We start from the raw sequence: 7175 nt of genomic DNA, 5'->3' as shown, positions 1-7175 counted from the left end.
AGAGATGCAGCAAGGGATGGGGCTGTGTGCCTGCGTGCATGTGTGTGAAAGAGAGAGAGAGTCTTGATTTTCTTTTACCCATTTCTTTTCTTTCAACATATCACAGGTTAAATGATTCAGTCCCATAACCAGAGCTATAAAATAACAGGGAAGAGCGGGAAAGATCCCTCAAGGAATAAATGTCTACTAGGAGTTATAAAAGAACAATGAAGATGGTATTCAAGTGACAGAAGCTCACCTACCTGATGAATCCTGGAAAGAAGCTTTGGAACAGTTTTGAGATCTCAGGTTTTCTAAAATCCTCATCCATTCTCCTCGAGTTAGTTTACATTTTCCGTGACTATTTCAGTTACGAGGCTGCAAAATTAATTTTTAATAAAAAATTACAAAGGCAAAGAGCTGAATTTCAGTCTTTCCTTCCATATTTCTGTCAAAATGGTCTTTATTCTTTGTCGGACACTGAAGAGAAATGTGTCTCTCTTGATGCCTGCACCAAGATAGGAAGCGAAAGTAGAGAAGTAACTGGAATGCTGTGGTGATTTCAGTCCCTATCTCATCCTCATTACACTTTGGGTATAAGGATCCTCTCTCTAACAAGACCTCCTAGGGTGCTAGCGTTCATGGCAGCAGACTCAGGTTTCCAAGTGCCTCAATCTGGCTGAATGTGAGAACTGCTAAATACTGTCACAATATTTGTTATATGTTTCATCTCATGCTCTGAATGGAAACTCCCCTTTTAATTACTTAAGAATAAGCAACCTTTGTCCTGCTAAACTGGGGTTTATGGTGAAGCCTGTTTCTTTATTGCTGTAAGGTCTGAAGGTGAAAACGTCTGTTGGGGAGAGACAAGCTTTCGAGCGTCTCGCACTTCTACAACAGGACCATTCAAGGCCCATTAACATCCCTGCAGTCATAGAACAAAACTCAAGGAGAATGGATGAGGATTTTAGAAAACCTGAGATCTCAAAACTGTTCCAAAGCTTCTTTCCAGGATTCATCAGGTAGGTGAGCTTCTGTCACTTGAATACCATCTCCATTGTTCTTTTATAACTCCTAGTAGACATTTATTCCTTGAGGGATCTTTCTCGCTCTTCCCTGTTATTTCATAGCTCTGGTTATGGGACTGAATCATTTAACCTGTGATATGTTGAAAGAAAAGAAATGGGTAAAAGAAAATCAAGACTCTCTCTCTCTTTCACACACATGCACGCAGGCACACAGTCTTTTTCATTCCTTAAAACTTTTTTCTCCATTGATGGAATTATTTCCAACTCTTACACTGATCTGACTTTATTTTAATGTGGACTTTGTAGGGATGGGACAAAATCGGCCTCATAAAGGAAACACATTTTCAACTTTAATTGAATGGCTTTTCTAACTCCATGATATGAAAGAGTTCACTTAACAATATATTTATTTCTTTTTTATTTAATGTGGCCTCTGTAATGTTTGTCTTTAAGGATTTAATGTTAATGAGGGATATGCTCACAATGATTAGGTTTTTTCCTCCTTCTTCCTGTTGTCTAGATAAAGCTACAGTGAAGATGAAGGTTCTCTCATTCTGCCACAGCTGCAGAGCCAGCTCCCCTCTCCCTGGTTTTATTATTTTCTTCCTTACTTTTTATGTTCACAAGATGGAATCAGGTAGGAATCCGCACAGTCACTGCTGTTTCTTAGAGGATTTATTTAGGCCCCTGAAGTGTCTTAACAACATGCTTAACTCAAAGTCAATGGAACTACTCACAGTGTGTAAACTACAGCTTACTGACTGTATTATGCTTTTCCCACAAATCTGTTCACCAATATCAAATATCCCACAGTACATTGCAAAGCTGAAGTTAGCGTTCACAAAAGAAAAAAAGAAGCCTTTCAAAGCCAAGGCACATAAATGGTATATCCTAGCAATGACTGGGAGGTACCTCTACACCCCCTAGGTCGTGAATGTGGTGTCCAAAACATAAAGGAATGTACAGAACAAGTAACAACACGTTCACTGATGGGTTGGCTCTTAGGTGATGTATAAAGAGATTTTTCACTTGTAAACTGCCATGATATAAATATAAGAGGTTTTGAGGGGGCGGGGGAAGGTGCGGGAGGTATTTTTGAAGTACACCTTCAGTGCTAGGTGAGCTCACTGCCAGATAAGAATTGCTTCCCAGAAGGAGGGTGTGTGTGTCTCCTTTTCATAGTGAACTGTTTTGTCTTTAGGCAACACATTAGGTTAAGTTTGGTTATTTCGTCTCTTGATCATATGAAGTATTGAACCATAATAGTCCAACAATGGCTGTAGCAATAGGGCTGCGTCTCAGGAACACCTCGATGAAAGCAAAGTTTAAGTGTAGTCAGGTTGATGTAAGCTGCCTTGAATTGACCTAACTCTGTAGTGTAGACCAGACCTATGTGCAACTAGAACATCCCCACAGCACCAACATTTGATTAGCTGATGAGGTTAAAATGGGGTAACACAACGTTAAAATGTCTCCCCATGACTTCAGGATTAGTAACTCTTCACCCGCTGTCATGCTGTCTGGAGCAACGCATGACTGTGAGTGCCTACCTCAGAGCAGACTGTCAAACAAGGCAGACACCCCAGACTGGTGGTGTGTTCTATAAATAGGTTTCACCAAGCTAGTAACAACTGTGAACTCCTGGATCACTATAACAGGCTTACCATGGAGTCACAGACAGACCCTTTAGACTCTCCAGCCTATCTTGCCTTCCAGACAAACTGGACTTAGTGATAAATGGGCACTTACACCAAAAATCACACCACAGGTAGGTTGCTTCCAGTTCCATGAGACCAGTCACTTACTCCAGATCAACTGGTACCCTAGATCTTACACCAAAGACAACGCCTGTAGCCAATCCTGTAATAAACTGTCGAAAGGCTCATTAATGAGGAAAAAGCAAAGAGGGTTATTTACAGGTTAAAGCAAGCAAACATATATGAGAGTTACCAAATGAGTTACCATCTAAATCCTAGAAGTGACAGAATTGTAGAGCTCTGCCAATTCAAAGTGCCTTTCAGGGCGGACCCAGGAGATAAGCCCTGGGGGTCTCTGGCTTCAGTTTGGGTTCTCTGGCCTTGTCAGAGTTCAAACAACAAAAAGATGAAAGATCTTCATGTCACCTCTTTTATTTCCCTCTTCCAGCCTTCAAAGTGATGGGACAAGGCCTTCTGCTTATACTTATCCCAGCACCCCATCCACCACATCCCATCCATCCAGGTTCTTAATATGGCCCTCCTTGAGTGTCCTCCTTCACACACCCATTTTCTTCTCAAAAACCTCGGCAGCCTGGACTGGAGGTCCAGATTCATTGGAACCAGGGGCCAAGGGAGTTCTAGTACTGAAGACGTCACTGAAAGTCTCCTGCCACCTCTCTGTCTCCCGTTAAAAACTGAGGGGACAGGGAGAGGGAGAGGAGAGGAAGTTTTAGTTCAAACGCCCCAGCTGAGTTCACAGAGCTCAAGTGCAAAGTGCTCCCTGTGAGCAGCAAGTCAAGCCAGTGGTTAGCTGTAGGAAACCTTCTCTTCCTCTCCACTGATGCCGGTTGAGCAGTCTCTGGGGCCTGGTCTACACTAGAGAGTTTCCTGACTTTGGTCGACACAAGAGAGGTGACGTACACACTGCAATCAACCCTCGCTGAAAAACTGCCCTGTTTTTTCGACAAAATAAAACCACCGATGAGAGGTGTAGGGCTTCTGTTGGTTTAGGTAGGGCAGCACAGTGTCAATGTAGACACTGCGTCCCCTTACGGCAGTGGTGGGGCTGTCAGTCTTGTCAGTTTTACCACTCCGCTGGAGGAGCGGTAACACGAAAGCCCAAGCCTGGGCTGCTGTAAGCCTGGGTGGCTGATTCCCTTTCCTGGCTGGGAGTGAGGAAAGAAGAGCCCAATAAGAAGACCACCCTCTTGCAGCCGTCCAGCCTGACTTTGTCAAACATTCAAAAAACGTAAACTATCTCACACAGAAAGCAACTGTTTGCTAAGCTATGCAAGTTCATTGTGTTTGGCGCTGCTCGTAAGAATAATGGCACAATATATTTCAGCTTACATTAAAACTAATACACATTATGGATATACAAATGACGGTTATCCAATTGCATTTGTTGTAAAAATTCATATGTAAATTCAGGACACATCTTATTCAATGACAGAACACTGCAGCAGATGCACAGAATATCGACTCATAGACTACAAGGTCAAAAGGGATCATAATGATCATCTTCCAGTCTGAACTCCTGCACACCGCAGGCCACAGAACTTTACCCACTCACTCCTGTAATAGATTCCTAACCTAAGACTGAGTTATTGAAGTCCTCAAATAATGCTTTAAAGACTTCAATGTACATAGAATCCACCAGCAAGTGAGTCATGACCCATGCTGCAGAGGAAGGCGAAAACCCCCTAGGACCTCTGCCACTCTGCCCTGGGGGAAAATTTCTTCCCGACCCCAAACATGGAGATCAGCTAAACTTTGAGCATGTGGGCAAGACTCATACATAAATTTGAATCATGTGTGATTAAATGTATATTAAATTCCATTTTATTATTTTTAATTTGATCTTTTCTTTGCTCTGGTACATTTCACAGCCCCGTTTACAGTGATTGGACCTGATCACCCTGTCATTGCCGTTGTGGGTGAGGACATTTTATTACCCTGTCACCTGTCCCCCAGCATGAGTGCTGAGGACATGGAAGTGAGAAGGTTCCGATCTGAGTTCACTTCATTTGTGCACCTGTATCAGTATGGAAAGGATCAGTATGAGCAGCAGACGCCAGACTATCACGGAAGGACAGAGCTTTTGAAAGCTGGCATCATGGATGGGAATGTTCCCTTGAGGATTGTCGATATCAGACTCTCTGATGAAGGAAAATACCGCTGTTTTGTTCAAGATGGTGTCTTTTATGAAGAAGCTGTATTGGAACTGAAGGTGGCAGGTCAGTAACATGTGTCTGTAATCTCTTAGATGGCTCTTAGACCCAGACCGACGGAAGTATTTAGGTACCTAGCTCCTCATTTCAGGCATCTATGTCCAAAATGTAAGTGCTGCTGAGATCCTCAAAATAGTCATTAAATTAAATAGTCATTAGGCAAGAAATTCAGAGAAGACTCACTCTGTAGTCCAGTGGTTAGGGCGCCCACCTGGTAGGTGGGAGACCCAAGGGCCAGTTCCCCTGCTCTAATTAATCTTTGATTATTTATCCAATTTGGACAAAGAATTAAATAGCCATTGGAGCACAGGGATTGGACCTGAGTTTTCCCACCTCCCGTGGGTGTACTCTAAGCACTGGACTACAGTATCTCTCTCTCTCTCTCTGGCCCAATGACTGTTCTACTGTTTATAAATATTTAAATGATCATTGGGCCAGAGAGAAAGAGAGGCAAGATTTTTCTAGATCATAATCCTTAACTTTATCTGTTCATACTGAGACATTTTCAATTAAACAGTTCATGTTGTTGGATTGAGAGTCACTTATTCAGCAGGTGGGTCCAACAAATCTTTATTAAGGCAAAACATTCAGCAAGTGGCAATCAGTTACTCACCAGTGGGAAGCTCATTGGGATGATCTCATCACAGCCACCTCCAACAATGGACAACACAGCTTCCACCTCCCTTTACTGCAAAAATTTATTTATAACTTTTTGTTATATTTACATATGCATTAGTCTTCCATTTCCATGTTAACTCTCCTGCCCTGTCACTACAGGTTTAATGTTACTTCAACCCACTCTTTTCTTGCTTTTTTGTTACTTTTATCTTTTTTTCTCTCTCACAAACATAATTACTCTGCAACTTCTTACACGTAGGCAGTTCTGCTTATGCTGTTAAATGTTACCAGAACAAACCCTTAAAATCCACAGCAGGCTTCTGTCTGGCCTAAACCTGACTATGCTCCCAACAAATGCCATGCCAAAAACGCCAGCTGGGACTCAAGGCTTCTGCCCCCTGGGCTGAAAGCCCTGAGCCGTGGCAGGTGCTACCCACGGGATGAAAGCTGTGAGCCCTGGCAGGTGACTTTGAGCCCCAGGAGGTGCCCCCTGTGGGTCAGAAGCTCCGAGATCCCCCTCCCTACCTGAGGCCAGAAGCCTCAAGTTCCCCCCGACGCTGATAGGTGGAGAATGGGGGTGGAGGGATTCTGCAAACCACACGCTAGATGTCAAACAGCCGGATGCCGCTCATGAACCATGGTTTGGCCACCCCTGATCTAGACCATCCCTGACAGGTGTTTGTCCAGCCTGGTCTTAAAAACCTCCAGTGACGGTGTTTCCACAGCCTCCCTTGGAAGCGTATTCCAGAGTTTAACTATCCTTACAGTTAGAATGGTTTTCCTAATATCTCACCTAGATCTCCATGGATGCAGATTAGGACCATAACTTCTTGTCCTACCTTCAGTGGGCACGGAGACCCAAAACAGATTAGAACTGGAAAAGGGGATCTTTTATTCACATTGACAACTAAGCAGCCTCCTTCTTGATAAATTTCTTCACAGTTCACACACCCCACAACTCCCTGGAGCATGCTCAGTATAGTCTTAAGGCTTCTACCAATAAATAGCTATTCTCACACTAAAAACAAGAGTCCTGTAGCACTTTATTCTCACACTGGCCACCAGAAGGTGATAGGCATAACAAAAGTACCGTTAACATTATGAAATCAGAAATCAATGGTAAAATCTCTTGCATTCTTTGCCCCCGTCACATCACCTACAAAGCTGTCGATAACACACTCCCACATTCTGTAAAGTTTTCACTTCCATTTCTGTGGCCCCAGTACTGCAACACACTTAAGCAAATGCTTCACAAGTGCTTCACAAGTGCTTAAGTCTCACTGAACTCAAGTTTTCTGTTTCCATGCATATCAACAATAAAGAAAGTGTATTCAATCATTGTATTGAAAATGTAAATGTTTATATGCTGGGCTGTATCCTTATCTCATTTAACACTGATTCATTTTACTCTAGCCTCAGGCTCTGCACCTCACATCTCTGTTGAGGGTCACCAGGATGGAGGGATCCGAGTGGTGTGTCAGTCAGCTTGATGATACCCAGAGCCTGAGGCGCTGTGGAGAGATCTCAGTGGGCAGCCTTTATCTTTATCAACTGAAACAAAATCTGAAGAGGAACATGGTTTCTTTGAAATAAAAATTCTATCATTATAACAGAAAATTCAA

At 43.0% G+C, this 7175-nt stretch overlaps 1 pseudogene; it reads left to right on the top strand.

Annotated features, from left to right (window-relative positions):
* The first annotated feature begins 1634 nt into the window (after positions 1 to 1634).
* LOC137157880 (butyrophilin subfamily 3 member A2-like) lies at positions 1635 to 7163 on the top strand (annotated as a pseudogene).
* Positions 7164 to 7175: the final 12 nt, after the last annotated feature.

This window comes from Emydura macquarii, unplaced genomic scaffold (assembly GCF_026122565.2).
Source record: "Emydura macquarii macquarii isolate MOO-44397 ecotype Brisbane River unplaced genomic scaffold, CSIRO-AGI_Emac_v2 contig_1624, whole genome shotgun sequence".
NCBI lineage: Eukaryota > Metazoa > Chordata > Testudines > Chelidae > Emydura > Emydura macquarii.
This window is presented reverse-complemented; position numbering and strand designations above follow the sequence as displayed.